We start from the raw sequence: 19,059 nt of genomic DNA, 5'->3' as shown, positions 1-19,059 counted from the left end.
ATAATTACTCATAAATACAAAAAGCATTAATGACATTTACTGTGTTTCAGACTATTCAATATTCAGGTAAATATATAACTTCACTAATCAAGCATTCATAAGAAAATAGTTGAAAACTAGGAAATTCAGTACATCACCAGTTAACAATTTACACCACTGCAGATGTAATAATTGATAGCCCAATATTGTAGCAATTTCTATGTCATGAAGTCACTCCAAATGGAATAATTAACTAGAGTTTTTAATTAAGAAGCCTAAGAAAACATCTGTGAAATGTAAGGAAGAAGGAATTCCATAAATGAATATCCCAGAATTCATAAATATTTGGCAGAGTTTCTAAGGTTAACACTGATGCAGCAGCTGGGAGGTCAGAAAAAGGACCAAGATCATTGTCAGGGAGCCGTAATTCCTAGCAGCAACCCGGAAACACCCACTAAAGATATGGTAAATGGTTACTATCGATCCCCGTGTGCTGCTTTTGTCCCCCAAAGACACCCAACAAACACAAGTGCAATCGAGTCACATCCTTCATTTTGCCAATACACCCCTAGGGGGAGCTACTGCATATGGCTTTGTGAATAGATGGCAAAAACAGGTTTGATATGGGCAGCGGTGTTAAGCAAAATTCTGGTAATATATTTTTCTTAAGGTGCCTTGTTTTTGTGTTTGTTTTGTATTTGCTGTTTACCTACTTTTTTATGTTTCATCTGCAGCATTTGGAGAACAAAGCAATAGGCTATCATCATATTTAACACCAGTTTAATTGGACTTGATCCAGTTTCTGTCACAATAATCCAAGAGGTCTGGAGCGACAGGCAGACCTTTCAGACCAAAAGGCATTGCCGTGCAGCTTGGCGGCCCTGGGGACGCTATAAAAGGTGCTGGACAATTAAGGCGGTCTGGGTGACCTAGAGATGTGTCTCCGTAACTTCCTGTTGGGGGCCGTCCATGCTGGAATATAAAGGCGAGGAAATGAAAAGGGAAACATATTTTAAAGGGCCTTCATTTGCATTTAAAATGTGCGCTTTAATAGAGAATGATCGGATAATTGGGGGATAGAGGAAATAAAGTTTCATGGGTGTGTGGCGCTGGGGGCCTTTCTTGCCAGGTTTACATGAATTCTCCTCAGAACCCAGTGGATTTCTCTGGACTCTGACAAAGGTTAATAATGCTCATTTAAATGAACCCATTCATTTCTGTTTCGTTCGGCTTCTTGGCTGCCTATGTATAACCAACCCCCCCCCCCCCCAAAAAAAAAAAAAAAAACACCATCTAATGTCCGAGGAATCCCTCTATCTCCTTTGATCCATTGCTTGATATAGGTCATTTTATTCCCGTGCTGATCAATCATGCTGTAAAGCCGTGTAAAAACTAACCGCAGGGAGGGTCGACTCGCACTTGAACTGGCGGTTCCCCGGTAAGCCTGCACGTGGAGGATTGGAATAAATTAGCGGACGCTGAGAAATTTACAGCCATTGACCTTATCCCGAGATTTACGCTGTTTAAAGTTATCGCAGCGCTGCGCGAATTGAATTATCTTCTGACAGTTCTGGGCGGCAGCTAATACTCAAGACACCATGCAAATTAAGGTGCATTTAATCCTCTGTTTAAGAGGGGGGAACCATAAAAGGACATCTATGTGCATTTATTTCGTTACATAGAACTGCAAACGCCTGATGGAAGGGGGTGGTGTATGACAACAAGGTTAGTCCCCGGAGTCTTTGAGGGGTGTCCTCTTAAGGATTGCCTCGCCAAAAGATAACGTGAGGGGCATCGTTATAGACCAGTGAAACAAATAGGCAGCAAATTCATTATAAATTCTACCATGAATTATAACATGCAGAGAAAGTCGGAATGCATCTTTATTTGGCATTTTTTTCACTTGCGAACAAGGTGCGTTTGATCTGTCAGTCTAACTGCATCTCTTCTGCATCCCCCTGGGATTCAGGTGCATTTTTTTTTTCCATATTGTTGAGAGTGACAGTCTTGTCTCTGGCTGGCCCTGGCATATACAGATATATTGCGTCAGACACGCTGAGGCATTCCCAGATCTGATGTTGTAAATGTTGCTCTGCCCCATCATGCTTCAAATCCAACAGTCGGAAGAAGTCTTTGCAAAGGCCATTAAAATCACAAGTTGCCTGATGACCGAAATGTGTCAATACTCTAACTACGTTTCGTAGAAAGAGTAATAAACATTTAGAAATTGCCTGACTAGACTGGTGTAGTGTCCCAGTTGTATGTGGAACTGTTTTTGGTGAAATGCAGCCAGTTTAATACAATCTAGGAGGAACATGCGATTTTTTATTTTTTTTTTGTCAATCTTTCTTCTAATCTGGCAGTACATTTATTTTTTATTTTTTTCCTCGTGTTTCCATGGTGACAAGCTCAGGTCCGCACGCGAGAGGAAGGGTTGCCGTGGAGTGGAGATGGGGAGAGAGACCCGGTCTGCTGAGGTGAGGGATGGGGGTCTGGGAATAGTCTCTGTGTCCTCACGCTCCCCTGTCCTTGAGAGTCTCCTTACGAAGTAACTTGAACGTTCCAGCATTAATTATCATCAAATTAGCTACTCCCCCAGTGAATTCATTGTAATTCAGCAAAGTGTGAGTGCGCCGGGCTCACAGTGAAATTAGTCCGCCACCTGTACATGTCAGTCCTGTGCCACCGTGACAGGGAACCGCAGCGCTGAGTGCGGGTGTCCTTGTCACGTGGCTTGTTTGTTAATGTTAGCGTGTGGCTTCTTACAGCTGCTCATGTTCCTGCACTCCAATCTGATTTCTTAGCTGATATCATCTCCTGATATTCTCTTACATTTAGTCCGCTCCATAATTTGTAAAAATCCCATTGTTCTATCCAGCAGATGGCTTTAATATGTTCAACACTCGAGCGTGTGCGGGCGTGATACAAGTGTATAAATAAATAATCTGCCACATTGATTGCACCCGCAATAATGCATGCATGCAGTTTCTTTGTTTTGGTTCTAAAGCCAAATATTACGTAATATTACATAATATTGCATAATTAAAGGGGGGGAAAAACACTACAAAGATATTTATCCAAATTGTGCGAATAATTCGTTTTTATTAGATCAAATGGAAATATCAGTTTTCTTTTGTTGGCCTTCAGCTCACTGACGGACATGTTAATTTATTAACAAGTTCTTGTTTGTTTTTACATTTATGTCTGTGAGTAGCGTGCTGCTCAGGAAGATCCTGTGATTGTACCAATGGTGTTTTCCTGTTCTTTTATTGTTCGTTTTATTTTTTGGGTTTCGGTGGGAAACTTGCAACTTGCACAGCAGATGGAGGGATTTGTGACCTCAAAAGCTGTCATATACCTTGACCTCATCCTAAGGAAATGAGACATCAGCTCTGGCTCCTTTTCAGCGTGAGCATGCGTGATTCACCGATAAGCATTTAAACATTTAATGTGTAATTTATGGACAATAAAGATTGCGGCTTCACTTGCCGTAAATTTCCTTCATGTAAGGAATAAAAGTAGCCATAAAACTGGAATACGTATTGCATATGGAGCGCAGACAGACAGATGCCCGCATACATACATGCTTTATTAAGATTGAAATTCAGCGGACAGTCGCTTGCATTTAGAAACATTATTACTGCAAGTATGATAAAATTGTAGGCAGCATTTTATTTTTAAGTAGAGTAGATGTATATGTTTTTTGTGTATAACTTTTAATTGTGGTTGTAGTGGCTGACGCTATAAAAATATGTATTTGTTTGCAGTATCATGCAAACCTTTTCTTTTCTTTGGTCACACAATCCCTGGTACTAAACCATCAATTATTTGTAATTTGAATGAATAGCAGACACAGCTGGAGATGTCAACATTACTATGAAATAAGAAAACTCCTCAAAATAGCATTCTCAGGTGCAAACATCTGTTGCCATGGTTACCATAGCGCAAAAGTGTATTCGCAGTTGTCCTTGGTATTATATTGAAAAATAAGGTCACCCCCCCACCATACCTGAACTCAACAATACCATTAAAGAAAAAAAAAAGGTGGAAATACTTGTTTATGTCGATGGCACTTGTGAGTGACCTTCATTGGCTGTAATGAAATCACGTTCTTCTGCACCCCCGTTTGCCCTGATTCATGTCATTCAGAGATCTCAATAATGCATGAAGCGCCAAAGACATGGACACGGTGCTTTTTGGTCTAACGGGAAGCCAGAAATCAGAAGAAAACGTGCGCGGACCGTACCACATGCCGTGTACAGCGACGACCCGAGTCACTGCCAATTTCCAAACGTTTTAATTAAGCTCTGATAATGGAAAATCATGTTCCTTGTTTGAACTCACAAAATCCACTCCTGCTCCTGTGGAAAATGTTTGTAATTTCGGTTTAAAAAAAAAAAAAAAAAGACTGAGGGAAAACATGATTTCATACATCCAGAAAAAGATGTAAAACACATTTTATTATATGTCTGAAAATAATATATCCCCTGGACTCGCCTTGCAGCTCCTCCCTGAATGTACTTTTACCCTGGTTGTGTTTTTTAGGTTTTTTTTTTCTTTCTTTTAAATCTCCAGGGTGGTTTTTTATTATTATTTTTTTTTTTTTGTAGTATCCCGAGAAATAAAATTCACGCGCCGAGCTAAGCCCTGCTGAGTCAATCTTGGCATGACGGATGCAAATCAATAAAGCACCTCTCCTCTCCTCGCCGTCGCCATGGCGTGGCCGGCAGGAACTGCGAGGCATTGCATTGCGTGGCCTGCGTTGGGCCGCTGTTTCCAGCTAATCCAAATCCGTAGGTTTCCCAAGACTGAACAAGCACACTGTTTCTTAAAGTGAAAACATCTTTGTGGTGTAAATCACTAAAGCCTGATTCAAATGATTGCTTTTTTCTTTTTTTTGGAAGCTATTCTCTTCTAAAAGTCTGCTCTTGGGGAGATGCCAGAAGAGGACAGTGCCCCATCCACCTCATCCTGGCTACCTCATCCTGCTCAGTGAGCCCAGAGGCGTCATGGTTTGAGAAACCTGCAGCAAACTCATTGGCCTGTAGGTGTCCCAATGGCCAAAGACGTGGATGGGGAATCTAAGGAAATCCCCGCGTTTTTTTTTTTTTTTTTTTCCTTCCGCCAGTGAAATATCCTCCAGTTGCTGTTCTGGATCAGACTCAGTTAACCGTGATGTAATGGAAGCAAGACTAGTCGCAGGCGCTTTTCCTATGAAAAAGGAAACCCGCTGGACCGCCTGACTGCTTGGATCTGTCCAGCGCTTCGAGCACAAGCAGCCAGTCAGCCGCTGCTGACCAGGAGTGTGTGAACCCTGAGGCATCTCTACAAGAAACTGCTGTGTTTATGTTGGACCCCCTGTGGGCCCCCATGCTGCTAATATATAAGATAATAATAAAGTATAACCAGCCATAGTACATTAAACATTTATATCCTTAATGTTAACATTCAGAAATATCGGCAAGACAATTTAAAAAGCAGATGATGAATCATTTTGGGCGTAAATTATGCAGATGAACCGGAGATGTTTGAGGAGCTAAAAACAAGCTGTCAGTTTGAGGAGAGACAGAGGCGTAGGACCTGAAGGCCAGTTTAAGAGTGTCAAGAAGGAAATGTCAGAGGAGACGACACAAGTCAAGAAAACAGACTCGGAATAAGCCACTGAATAATTCGCACGGCAAGCAGCGGGCCACGGATGGATGCAGAATGCCGCTTTTTATGAGGGTGCGATCACTTGTGAAAGGAATTGTGCCCTGTGAATGAAAGAAACCAAACCCCACACCAGGCACTGCGTTATCTGCATGGAACTATGCACATGGTGCGCTCTTCCCCGCAATTTTCCTCCCCGTTGATCCGCTAGAGCACGGCGGAGTGTGTAGCACAAGGGCTGGAATCCCAAAATTACACAGAATGTATTCATGTGTTCTGCAACCCATAATCTGCCAGCCGTGCAGCTAGCTGGTATCGTTGGCGCTGATGGCGTGGTACAGCAGCACCGCTGGGACATAGAGCTGGCACAGCGCTGTAAGCTTAAAGCGTGCAGGTCTACGTTGCTGAAAAGGAACTAAACATGGTACTCCTGGGATTAGGGAACAGAAAGTGTCAGGGCTGTGTGACTTTCTCTGGCGCTGGTCGATTTAATGTTTCCACAGTGTGTCATGGGTAAAAAAAAAAAAAAAAAAAAACAGCCCATTTAGCTTCTTGACGTCAAACCTCACCACCATCATGGCAGTGCGTCATGGTGTTGGGTTGGCAGCAAAACTCCCCAACCTTCCAGTGGTGTTTGACAGAACTCAGGATGTACTATGCACACTGGGAGCTCAAAAGCGGCGAGGATGGCGTGTGTGTCAGCAGCTAATTGGAAGGAGGTATGTGGCTCAGCAGATTGTGGGTATATGCTCAGTCGCCTTGGGCCACCTTTGATTGGTGAGCATGATACAGCCCTACTCAGCAGAGTACCCACATCTCTGTTGGATCTTTTAGCCAGGTCCTTAACCCCCTCAAATGCTCCAGGGATGCTGGGTGAATGACTGACCCTGTGCTTTGACACTAAGCTTCACTCTCACCTCTATATGTATGTGTGTCCCTTAAAGGACAGCAGGATGAGATATGCAAAAACTGAAGCATTCTGATGTATCTGCACTTGTGGAAATGGTAAATAAGGCATTCACAGTCATGGTTTGCATGTTTTGGTTGGTCAAGGAATAATGAGTGAGAAGGGTATGTAGGTGATGCCCTGTCAGCAGAGGCTGAGGAAACGATGCCCTGGCCAGCTCACTGGAGGCAGTAGGGAATCCCACGCTGTCTCTGCAGAGCTGAAATTTATACTACAGCAGTTCCTCAGCCTCTGCTCTTCACTATGACTAAGGAGATGAAAGGCGCTGGGTCACTGGAAACAACATTAATATAATTGGAGTTTCCTGGATTCTGGAGAGGAGTTTTCTAATGTCCCATGTGGAATCCCCCTGTTCGAACATAGCTGACCTTGTCAGCTCCACCCCTGCCCGCCCAGATATGATTTTGGACAGACGTGATCCTTTAGGAAAACATGAATGCCGTAGATTTTGACACCGGTTTAGACCGGTGTCTAAACCGTGATGGTCCTTAATCATGATGGTACATTTCCTAGCATCTCCCTGCACATGCCAAATAAAATGTCACCTAAGTGACGTTCCACGTTGCCTGACACGGATGGGTGTCACAAAGCATTAAAGTGGCTATCAGGGGAACACCTTCTTCGGTGGATTTATTGACCTGACACAAACAGTCTTAATGGTGCTGCTGCCACCTGCTGTGCTGGAGGGAGCGCCGGCCAGGCGAGACGTGCGATTTCTCGAGATAATAGAGTGAATCACATTCAGATCTGGCAGCACCTGCAAGATGCAAGGTGCTGATTTAATCAGAATGAAGTCGGCAGCCGCGGCGGGTACGGACGGCTGAGCGCTGACCCCAGGTCAGTAAGAGGCCAATTTGGAGGAATGAACTTCAAAACGGAGGAAATGGAAGGGAAACTCAGTTCCAATGAAGCGGAATGAATTGTAGCTGCTCCAATTGTGTCCTGCTTGCACTGATATATGGGAGGCCAGACTCGCCAATGACAGAGTCAACCAGGCAAATAAGTCCGACAGAGACGCTTATGGGGAATTGGAATTCTGGCACCGTGGTCGTCTCTGATAATTGATAACCCGTGATGAACATCCACGTAGATCAGTGGGGGCTTCATTTTGCACAAGGTTATGGTAGAACCTGTGTTGTGTATTTTGGGAGGATCATGACATTGGTGAAGAACAAACCTGCCTGTGAAGCAAAGGGAAAGCCCAGAAACATCACTGAGGGACTAGATGCTGTCAATACATGGGAGGGGGGGACTTATTTAGGAGAGATTCAGATGTTCCAAAGTGCTCATGTCACCTTTAAGAAGAGTCCAGCTCTTAGATAAGCTTGTAACTTGGAGCGCAGTGAACTTCTTAAGCAGCATGACAGAATCTGTAACATACCCAACATAACTTTCCGGAGCAACTACTTATGGTCAAAGTAGGCTGGCGTCATTGGCATCTGTGGTGAAGCCAAACCAGCTCATCCCCCACCCCACACCCAAACACCAGCGATAATTGGAGTAGTCTGAGCGTTTCTCCTAAGCACGAGGAAAAAAGTAAATATTGACGTTAGTGGCTGAAGTGCCTTTTGCATTTCTCATACATATTTACTGTCACACAACTTTGTTGTGAACTTTGGTCTTATTTGACCAATCTCCTCATCCTAGGGTGTTATTTACTCTAGTGACACATGCTGCAGTAGCACCCCAAAGCCACATGTCTTCTGTCCTGGCAGGAGGACGCTTTGCTCTCCAAAGCGTCCGTCGCTTCCTGCATGCTGGTGAGTCCTCCAGTTAGCAGCTTATCATCTGCTGCTATTTTCTAACATCCAAAGGCATCACCTCAGTTTTTTGTACATGGAAGCCATTAGCCTCTCTTGTAGGTCTGCAAAACATAAACATGTTTCTAACAGAAGAGGTGATGTTTGGTGTATGAATTATTACAAAGGTGTAAATTACTCTGCGTTAGCTCAGTTTTCCATGGAATTCCTTTGCCAGGGTCTAATTCATGTGCTTAACTAGGCATAATCATACCTAATTATGCTCTTAACAGTAATATACCTATTAATACAATTTAAATGCAGAATGCACAGGCAATTTTCTAGAGCAGACAAAAACTGTGCAGTTTAAGGGGTGCAAGCAAACAGAAAATGCATTAGCGCTTATTTAATCCGCATGAGCTGCTGAATCATTAAAACAAAAAAAGCAAACATTTTTTACAGAATATCATTGCCCTTAAAAGCGCTACAAAATCCATCTGGTAGAGCCATCTACTGGGATGTTGGTAAAGTCTTGCACGTTTTCTGGGCTCCTGAGTTTTTCTTTCGAAAGTGCATCATTCAGGATAGCCCTCCTGTATACCATCTTCCTCAGGTATACCATGTGATCCATGGTGAGACTTTGACTGAAACAGTCCCCTGAAATGTCTCTCACTCCAGAACTTTCGTTTTGACAAGCCTCTTACTCCTGCAGTGTCTAACAAAAGTCAAACTAACAGAATAACATATCTGTTTTTGCCAAAACAATGTTGTTTATGATTGTATATCCGGCTATGTGTTCAAATGAAATTTCAGGGCTGGTAAAGTACACAACTCTAGTGTCCTAGGCATTGTGAGAAATTCAAGTTTTTTTTTTCCCTCAGTTTGAGGAGGCCACCTGAGCTTCATTTTAATTATTTTGGTGAGCAAATATGCAACAGCAAAACAGGTGGGCCATTAATTACATGGAAGGGTGGACAGGCTGTTGGCTAGGAAGGCGTGAGACTTTGGAGATGTGAGGTGATTCTTCTGGCATGGAAGGCAAAGGATTAACCTGATATGCGGGAGAGAACCTACAGTAGGCTGTTCTTTCTCAAAGGACCTCTGTTGCGCCTTTGGTAGGGGTCTCCTCATGTTTTTATGGCGTCTGTACATAGTCCTACCGGCAGCCAGTTATTTATTCCAGCCCAGGCCTGGCCAAACTCGTTAGCGAAGCAAGTTCGTCCTCCTCCAGATCCGGTCTTTACCTTATCGCCACGTACCTTGACCTCGTCCCAAGGAATTGGGACATCAGCTCTGGCTCCGGTTCAGTGTGAGCACTATTGGAGGAAATGGGTATTTATTATCGATGAATAATTTATAAGGTAATTGGCCCAGGGGCTGTCTGCGAATGATGGCCTTTTTTTTTTCTTTCTAGTGTGTGCACTGGGGCTGATGACGATTGTGGCGGTTTGCACAGGGGCGACTAGGCAAACAGATTATCAAATATTCACAATGAAGAACACACACAATTACCTCGGCCTTAATGGAGTTTTCCAGAGGGAGAAGCTGGGAAATATGACTGGAGCGGGGAATGCCGTACTGCTCGGGATGTGCATGTTTCCATCGGTGCCGTTCGGCTTCTTTGGAGATCCATGGGAGGAATTCAAATGTGCTTGTGGTTAATAATAGAATAAAGTCACCTGCTTTAAAAACTGTACTAAAACCATCTCTTAAAAATAAAACCCTACTCTATAGCGCCCCCTTGATGTTCTACCCACTAGTATTTTTGCTCATTGCTGTCTGTCGTGTTTAATGCCTCACAGGCCTGCAAAGCAACCAGACAGCAGCGCTGCCACATCCATTAAGATGTAATTACGTTAAAGATCTCGTATCTTTTATTTGATGCCTCAGCACCCACATAAATTGCGGTGGGGGGGGGTACCATCTAAACAGTGACGGCGTTTAGTGACTCTGAGTGCTTTGTGGGCCTGATAATTGGACTTTTTGAGTGGTAATGGTGGGGAATGATTGATGGTCTTTTGCAGACGTAACTCACGATATGAGTCCTGTCCTTCAAGTGAGTGAGCCAATCTGTCAGGCAGGGAAGCTGGTAAATAAATGCGTTTTCCTGCACGATTCGCTGGAAGGAAAATGTTTACGGGTAACAGATTCCCGTGATGTGTGTATGTGATGACACCCTCCCATAATTTAGCCTCACAGGGGAAATAAATGGGGGAATGTTAGCATGGAGAAAATGTTTGGGTTTTTTTTTTGTGGGAACTTGAGGGTGGGTGGATTTATTTAAATGTTAAATGTATTCCACACAACTATTTGGTGATAAATGTCCTGAATTCCATTTATATGCACTTTATTTGTTGATCGTATATCTTGTATCATTTGTCATGACTTTGGAGATGCTCACCATGGTTACTGGAGCGGACTCATCCACTAGTCTGCATTCCAGGAATGAAAAGATATGCTCTTAGTGGAAGCCTAACGCTACTGCCTGTCCCCAGAAGAGAGTAATGTTGTTACTTGATATGTTTTAAGTGTATGCCATGTTGTTGCTAAATGGTTCCCCTAAAATATGCTTGAAATTCAAAAATTCAGTTGCCAAAATTACACCGATTTTAAGAATGTTCTGGAACCATTTCAGCCCTCGGAGCTTCTCTTAAAATTCAAGCCAGAATAAAAGTCACAGAATAATAAACACTAGTAGAGGAAAGCCTGAACTGCAGAACGGGAATAGTAATGATGGTGAGTAGAGGGGAAAATTCCGGAACACGAAGCTCATTTTGGAGAAATGCACCTTGTTGAAGTCTTGAGGAAGAATTAATTAGAGCAGGTGAGCTTTGAATCCTACTGGAGCCCAGTCAGTCATACTTAGATGAAGTGACGAGCTGTTCCATGGATATGGATTTTATGGCTTTTGAGTCCATGCCGTGATGTGTGTGGAGCTCATACCAACAAAGGCCCCTGCTCATTCTCCTCCATGCTCTGTTCTTGAAAGCTTCCATTACATGCATGGCTTGAACGCAAGATGAACGATGAGAAGACACAGCAGGACGTAGCACTCAACAAATGCTTGATTTTCCCAGTCATGGCTTCATCTTTTATTGTTATCAATTTTAAATATGTATTCATAAAGCTGTTTTTCCCAGCCTGCCATGGAAACTGGTTTCGGTATTTTTAAAGTGAGAGCAGGGCTAACTTCAGACTCATGCTGATTTCACGTTTGCTGGTTTAACTTTTTAATAAAGGAGCACGAAAGAGCAAGTCTCAAACTTGCCTCCCAACCTGCCTGTATTTTTTTTTTTTCTTTTCTTTTCATCAGTAGTCAACTGGGAGCTGACCGGTCAGACGAGCAGCACCATCGGTTTTATTGACTTCCTGTCATCATAATCCATATTACAACCTCGGCTACATCTGTCTGAGATGAAGTAGAAGTATTGGATTCGCCTGCCCTCTGAGGAGGCAGACACGCGCCAGTCTGGAGACTTCCAGCCAGGAACAGACGGAGGCTTCCAGAAGTATGCCGGCTTAATCCAAAATCTCCTCTCGCGTTCGTGGTAATTGCCGAAAAGCACCCAAAATGACCTCGACTGCATGCCGCAGCAGTACAGTCACACTCATGCTAACCAGATATCCATTAACCAGGAGGTGCGTGGATGCTCAAAATGGCCTCCAGGGGGCTTCCGGCTTCTTGCAACCATCAGCTTTAATATCCGTGTAACGGTTTCCCTCTGCTTTATTAAAGACAGATTCCTGCTTAAACAGCTCAGTAAAACCTCAGCGGGCTGAAAGAGCAGTGTTTTCCAATGAAAATGCAATATATTCTAATAAACACAATGCGGTGAGCTGGAGGCTGCCCCCTCCTGTCCTGTCCCATCATGCACTTCTGCTTCCCTAATCACGTGGTTCTGCATCCCTTTCACTGGTAGATTAAGCCATTAGATACTGTACTATGAAGACGTATTTGCCCCTTCTTGATTTCCAGATGTTTGTATAATAAAGCCAGCCTGAGAATACACAATGACCATTTGGTATTGAAGGGAGAAAGTCATCTTTAGTCCATCCATCCATTTTTTCATCACTGCTTGCCTTATATAGGATGTTGGGGGCCTGGAGCCTGTGTGTGTTTTTTTTTTTTTGAAAATCCATAACCACAAGTTTTACAAATAAGCAAAAATGGAGGAATTTGGGAGTTTTTCATGGCACCATACATGGAAATGGAAAAACATGGAAATAAAGTTTGTTACTACTGACTGACTTTGGTAATTTCTACACTCTCCCCAGACTGTCACAATAAGCTCTGAGCAGGTCACTCACAACACTCGCTGGGTGTTCCTCTTCCATTCTGGTTGTATTTTTATGGTATGAGGTGCTCACCATTTGCACAGCTGCGACTTGCAGTCTTATCACATGAATGCACTGCAATACTCTTAACTAGCAATAAGGTCTCTTTAAGCTAATTTTCTCCAGTGTAGCATTTTACTGAAATGCTCTGCAGTACTTGAAAGTGGTGTAGTAGGGATCTCGTTAACAGTGAAGCATTTCACTGTGTTCATCTTGATGATCATGGTTGATGAGCTGTGGTTCCAGTTTATGCTGCAGCCTCATACATAATCGCTTCCATTACAATGATGCAGAGCGCAGTGTTGGTGTAAAAAGGGAATCACGTTTTTACAGCTGCTTGTGATATTCCAAACAATATACGTTTGGAAGGAGCACAAGCACACTGAAGTATTACTTTTTGGTATCGGAGTATGGGGAACTCACTTATAATGATAACATCATCTTCTGTTTATTTTTCTGCACAGCTGCCATAGACTGCATTTAATTTATCACAAAGCAAAATAACTTAAAACATTGTGTGAACTAGGGGAAAGCAGCAACCTGCCGCTGAATTAAACAAGTACTACAGAGGTCACAGTTTAAAACTAAGAAATCATCTGCCATGTTTGAGGCCAGAAAACCCACAACAATGCATGGGATATGGTAATGGAAGAAACAAGAATTCACATGCATGGTGGGTGGGGCCATTTGGTACTGTCAATCATCCTCAGGTTTTACCTGCTATTGGTTCATTTATTACTTCTGATTAGCAATAATCCAAGCTGTATATTCTATCTGAAGTGGTTTTGAAGCCTTTAGTACACACGCTTCTAGCATACATGCTGTGTTTAGTAACCTTTTTTATAATATATATTGAAATGCAGAAGAAAAAGCATTGATTCAGAATTATATTTTTGCTGGGGAATGTGTTTATGTGCACAGAACAAAAAATGAAAACAAATTGAATGGTACAACAATACAGAAAATATTCATGGAATTGTTTTAACCGCGGATTGCGCACTTTTCGCAAGAAGCTCCCAAATGGAACTCCTGTAGGTACAAGCTGCATCCAGAGAATTATCTCACACTCCGCTGAAGACGCATTTCCATCATAAGTGGGTCGTTGGGGAAAAAAGCAGCCGTTACAGACAGAAGAGACCCGTTAGACCTATGACAACAGAGGCCATTTAAACTCTAACCCTGGAGCTTTAATGACCGACCGCAATTTCTGCACAGCAGACTAAATATTTTATTTATATTACCATGCTACAGGGTATTTTAAAATAACACCTTTCATCCTTCGCCCCCCCCGCCCCCAAGTTTCAATTGATTTAATTCCAACCACGGTTCAGCAGTTATTGCGCAAATGCTGTTGTTGAATCCCTTTACGGCTTGCAGGTTATTAAAGTTACTATGGCAACTCACCATGTCACACTTGTGTTTTATCCCAATTGTCAGGGGCACCTGCAGCACTTGGTGGACACCATAAAGAATGGGAACAGGACAATGACCCAAGCAACCGTTAATGAAAAATTACAGTGTGAGCTCCGCTAGCAGCTATCTAACAGCATACGAATTTCCTTCGAAAATGGAAAACTCACCAATTCAGTGTCATGCGGTTATATCAGTACAGAATTTAGATGCCATATACAAAGGTATGTCAGAACATTCATATACTTCTAAATGTTAGCATGTACATATGAGTAAACACAAAGCAAACGTACAGTGTGGATTCTGAGGAAAAACTGCCGACAAAAGTAGGTCATAAGAGTCGCCAGGGTCTGGGCAATGAACAGGGCCACGTGACTTTGGGGGTGGAATAAGGAATTTATATGGGTTTGGCTTCAATAAAATGGTGAACAGGAAACATGGAGGCAAATAAAGCCAGGTGTGCACTCCAGACGCCGAGAAACAAAAGTGTTTACGAGTCGCGTTGTCAGTGGACTGACTGGACTGGTCACATGACTTCACACCCATCCCATCTTACACAAGACTATAAGAAATGAGCACGTGTCCCGAAGCAGGATCGCAAAGACAGCTACGGAGCAGTGACACGAGTGGTTAAGACAGGGGTCGCCTGTAGGGGGCGATGCTGTTATCGTACACGGGCAGGGCAAATTCAGCATATACGTTTAAGGTGAAGCAGCAGGAAAAAAAATTTCAGTTTTTTGGCCTGGTCTGTGTCTCACTGTTAAATGGGGAAAAGTTTTCTATGTGTTCTGTGTACGATGCATTTTGTTTTAAGCTGCACAAACACATTTCCTTGTGGTCATGTTTCTGTACGCTTGAACATCCTCCTTCCAGTAGACCATTCAGGGATCACTCCACATTCATTCCTCGTGTATTTCAGTTCTTTTCTGTTAAGTGATATTAGCGGGCTCTGTAGTGAATGAAAAGGATTGGCTGCGTGACTAACAGGGGGAGACTGTGTTTAATCAGATTAAACTGGTCCTATCTATCAGGAATGTTTACAAGGAGCACAAAGAAAGGGTGTCAGAAGAAGGCATGTGGGTCCGAGACTCCTGTTCTGAGATGTGGCTGCTGAAGGGTCATCTGGACCCACAGACTGACAACGTGGACCTTCTGACTGCAGAACGCGCAGGGCGACATCTCTGTAATGTTCTGGCAAGGTTGCAGGTTTGGGCATAAGTGCTGAATATGAATAAATCATATCAGACTGGATTCTCTTTCCATCCTGTAAAAGAGCTGTCAACCAAGAAGGTTATTGGTGCACAAAATAAATGTTCAGAGGTGCATGGTCAAAATGACGTGGCCATGGGTTCAGTCAGACACCCCCCACCCACATGATGCTTCAAGCACCCACTCTTCCTGGATGACTGTTGCTATGGAAACAGTTTGCTTGCTTGTGAGGTTTCTTGGGGTAATGTAATGAATTGCTTGTATGCAAATGATGCTGCACTGGAAAAGCACAGCATTAAGGAAGTTTGCTGAATAACATTCCTGGGAGGGCTGACAGGGCTGGTGGCGGCTTGGGGGGGGGGGGGGGAGGTCTGATAATTAGCTCTAGTTTCCCATTGACTGCCTCACACATCCCATATTCAGGCCATTCACCACCTCCAAACGGCATAAACACAAAGGAGCCATTATCATATTAAAAAAAAAAAAAAACCATGATCTCATCAAAGAAGTATTTCTATGGTGTCAGAATCTCTGCTCACCATTGGCTGCCTGCTCTGGCTATTAATCGGGGAGTGGCTTCTTTTTTTTTCCCTTACCCAGCCACATAGCCGTTCCTTAATGCCGCTATTCAGGATGGTATGCACAGTGTCTCTTCACCTTTCCGACGGCATGTAGCCCATCTTGTGACAGAGAGGGGGAGACGCTGACCTCCCTGTGGGGGGGTTCTACTCATGTTTGGTTGGGAAACAGCAGAGCACACATTTCTGTCGGGACCGTAAATATTGACTCAGCAGTGACAGACTGGCTCTCTATTGCACTGCACAGGGAGGCATTGTGGTCGAAGCAGCCAGTGTTTACAGATTGCTGATTCACGATAAGCGGCCGGATTGTTTACGACGGGAGTGTCATTCTCCCCTGACGCTCAAGGACATGCGTTCAGCCACCGAATGACCTCAAACATGCTGATCAGTTTCATATCAAAACAAAATCAGCCTCAGTCACATGCTTGCTGGACAAGTATTAGCTTTATATTTGCTCAAAACGCATAAAAAATTAAGCACATATATCTGTCATTGGAACCAAAGCTCCCAATGTTTATTTTATTATACAGTACAGATTGGGCAGATAACCCAGTACCAAGATGCCTGGAGATCCCTTGTTGGTGGCCTATGCCCCAGGAGGGGTAGTAGGTGAGCAGATTGGGCAATCAGTGGCAACTGAATGAGTTTGAGGAAGCAGAAACACTGAGTAATTAGCCCTTATTGAAACACTGTTTGTTTTAACCCTTGTAGTTTCCACTGAGACGTGCACTTAGGTAACGATGCATTACTCATCCTAAAACTCGGCATGGCAGTCTTTAACGCTCGAAGAAATCGCTTCATGTTCTGCACCTTAGGTGTTCTTATTGCACAGATTTAAGTTGATCCTTTGTTTACTGATACACCTTTTTTCTCTTGAATGTTTAACCTTGTCTGGTTATGCATCCCCTCTTATATGTAAGCAGTGTTAATTTTTAGTGTGGTTTCTCCATGTGATGTAGTTCATTCGCTCGGAATCGCTTTTTGCAATTCTGTTCTGTGTTCACCATCCCGTGGCCCAGAAATGTCCCGCAAACGGTTAATGGATCCCCACAGGCCGCGCACTCGGCATGTTGAGACGGGAGCCGCGTGGCGGTGCATCGCGCGCGATTACTGCGGTCCATGGTGACCTTTTCGTTGTGCGGAGGGGGCCTGATGACAGCTCCTGGACTCACTCCAAATTGGATATTTAATTCATAAACAAACCGCACAGGTCGGCTTCAGAGGTAGGCCAAGCTCTGAATGTCTGACATGCAACCCCCCCCCCCCCCGATTGCGTGACACCTCTCCGCACTCACACACAGCGTATAAATGTCAGGTTTTAGTATTCACACAAAAAAGCTCCATTTGAATAATGTTTCTGTCAGCTGTTAGCTTTTTAATTCACTACCGCTCCCCTGAGAGAAAATTGCCGCAATTTACCACAGCAGCCGCTCACGTGTTTTCTTTTTTCCCCTTCTCATATCATCCTGCAAGTATAAGTAAAATGGAAATATGCCAATTTACATGCTTTATTCCTCTATGTTTCTGCCTGTTCTCATTTGGGCCAAATTGGAATTTAGGATTTCTCTTGGAATCAACAAAAATGATTAATGGCCCCCAGCTGATGTCAGATGCTGTGTTAACGCGCTGTTCCCTCTTAGCTACATGATTGCTTGGGTTGCAAAACAGGATGATGCTACAAAAATTAATTTTTCACAAAATGAGACAATCTGTGTTTTCTAATTGCAGCTGCGTCACTTTTAAAGTGCGATTAAAATGCCACAGCAGCGCTAGTCGTGTTTAATGAATGTATGCTTTACTATATTGGGCGTCTGCTGCAGTAGATAATAACATTACATTTCCATGAAATGCTACATAAAAGAGAAAAGCAATTGTTTCTGAATGGACATGGTACATAGCATGGGTTATGGTAAAATTCTAAATGGTTTTGCGTGTAAATGGATCATTTGAGTCTTTGTGGTTCCTGTAATATAATTAGTGTGTCAGAATAGCAGCCCAGAGTGTTACAGTAGTGAGATTGCTTCAGTTTTCCATTGGAGAAAGAAACTCTGCTAACCTTGCTAACTTACTTAGTGGTGTCCACAGAGCCAGGGCTGAATTTCTGGGGCAGAAGTGTGACGTGAATGATGGCAGGCATGGTTTTCAGCATGTATATACCAGTGGGCATCGGTGTAAAATGTCCCCTGAACCTGTCATATGAATTTAAGCTATGCATATATGAAATGACTTTGTGGCTTCAGTGATAACCGATATTGGGGGGAAAAAATCCATTATAACGGATTCCTCACATCAAGTGGATCCTACGTATTGAATTCTTCTGGCTATTAGGTTTCGGTGCGCAGGAGCACATTCGGGTCCAGTGACGATTAATGAAATGAACAGGCCAGAATACTTCATATAGTATAATCATTACTGACCGATTATGACATAAAGATGAAACTTAATTAAGGCTAAGGCTAAGGCAGTACACTGAAACTGTCGATATGTACTGCAGACTTTACCGAATCTTATCACAACACAAAACATATTCCCCGCAGAGGACCTTCAAGACAATAAGATGTATCTAGGACGCAAATAATGATATGCATTGCTTACATTAAGCATAAACATACCTCCAAACTGAAATAATATTATATACAGGGGTTGACATAACTGGTACGCAAGTATGCATTCACCTTTAAAAACGATATGTGTGGCAGTCAATTGTTGTAACAGTGTGAATGCCAACGTATTTTACGTGCTTTTGCGCCGATAAGACAAGAAATTACCGTGCATTTCAACCTCTATAACGCAAATGAAGTACGAATTAGCATGTAAAGGTTAAATTGCACAATAATTTCTTGTCATATTGGCGGAGATGCACATAAAATACGTATGTATTTGCGCTGTTACATTAATTGATTGCCACACGTATCGCTTCTAAAGGGGAATGCATACCAGTTATGTCAATCCCTGACTATATACAACCTTATTGACCTGTAATTGTCAAGTAAAAATGTTTATTTTCTCACACTAACATTTCATAACTATTCGATGGAATTTGGTGTAACTCACGGGCCAGTTCTTGGCACCTTGTAGATTGTCGTGCCCGAAACCTCATGTCAGGAGTTTTGCCTGCTGCCAGATACCAAGTGTTCCTGGGCAAGTCTGCCAGATAGTTTTCGCATCTATCATAACATTCGTAAACAGA

General features: G+C 43.1%; 1 long non-coding RNA gene across 4 annotated transcripts in view; it reads left to right on the top strand.

The window, feature by feature from the left end:
• Positions 1-19,059, top strand: part of LOC111840736 (uncharacterized) — a 98,864-nt gene that overhangs the window by 4,194 nt on the left and 75,611 nt on the right. Inside the window, exon 3 of one of the 4 annotated variants that reach the window (XR_002837497.2) lies at positions 11,648-12,578. The exons of the other annotated variants lie outside the window; for them this stretch is intronic. This is a non-coding gene — a long non-coding RNA (uncharacterized lncRNA). Of the gene's footprint in view, positions 1-11,647; positions 12,579-19,059 lie in introns of those variants that run through there. 4 annotated transcript variants of the gene reach the window in all.

Source organism: Paramormyrops kingsleyae, chromosome 1 (assembly GCF_048594095.1).
Source record: "Paramormyrops kingsleyae isolate MSU_618 chromosome 1, PKINGS_0.4, whole genome shotgun sequence".
NCBI lineage: Eukaryota > Metazoa > Chordata > Actinopteri > Osteoglossiformes > Mormyridae > Paramormyrops > Paramormyrops kingsleyae.
The sequence above is the reverse complement of the archived record's forward strand: the minus strand, read 5'-3'. Positions and strand labels throughout refer to the sequence as shown.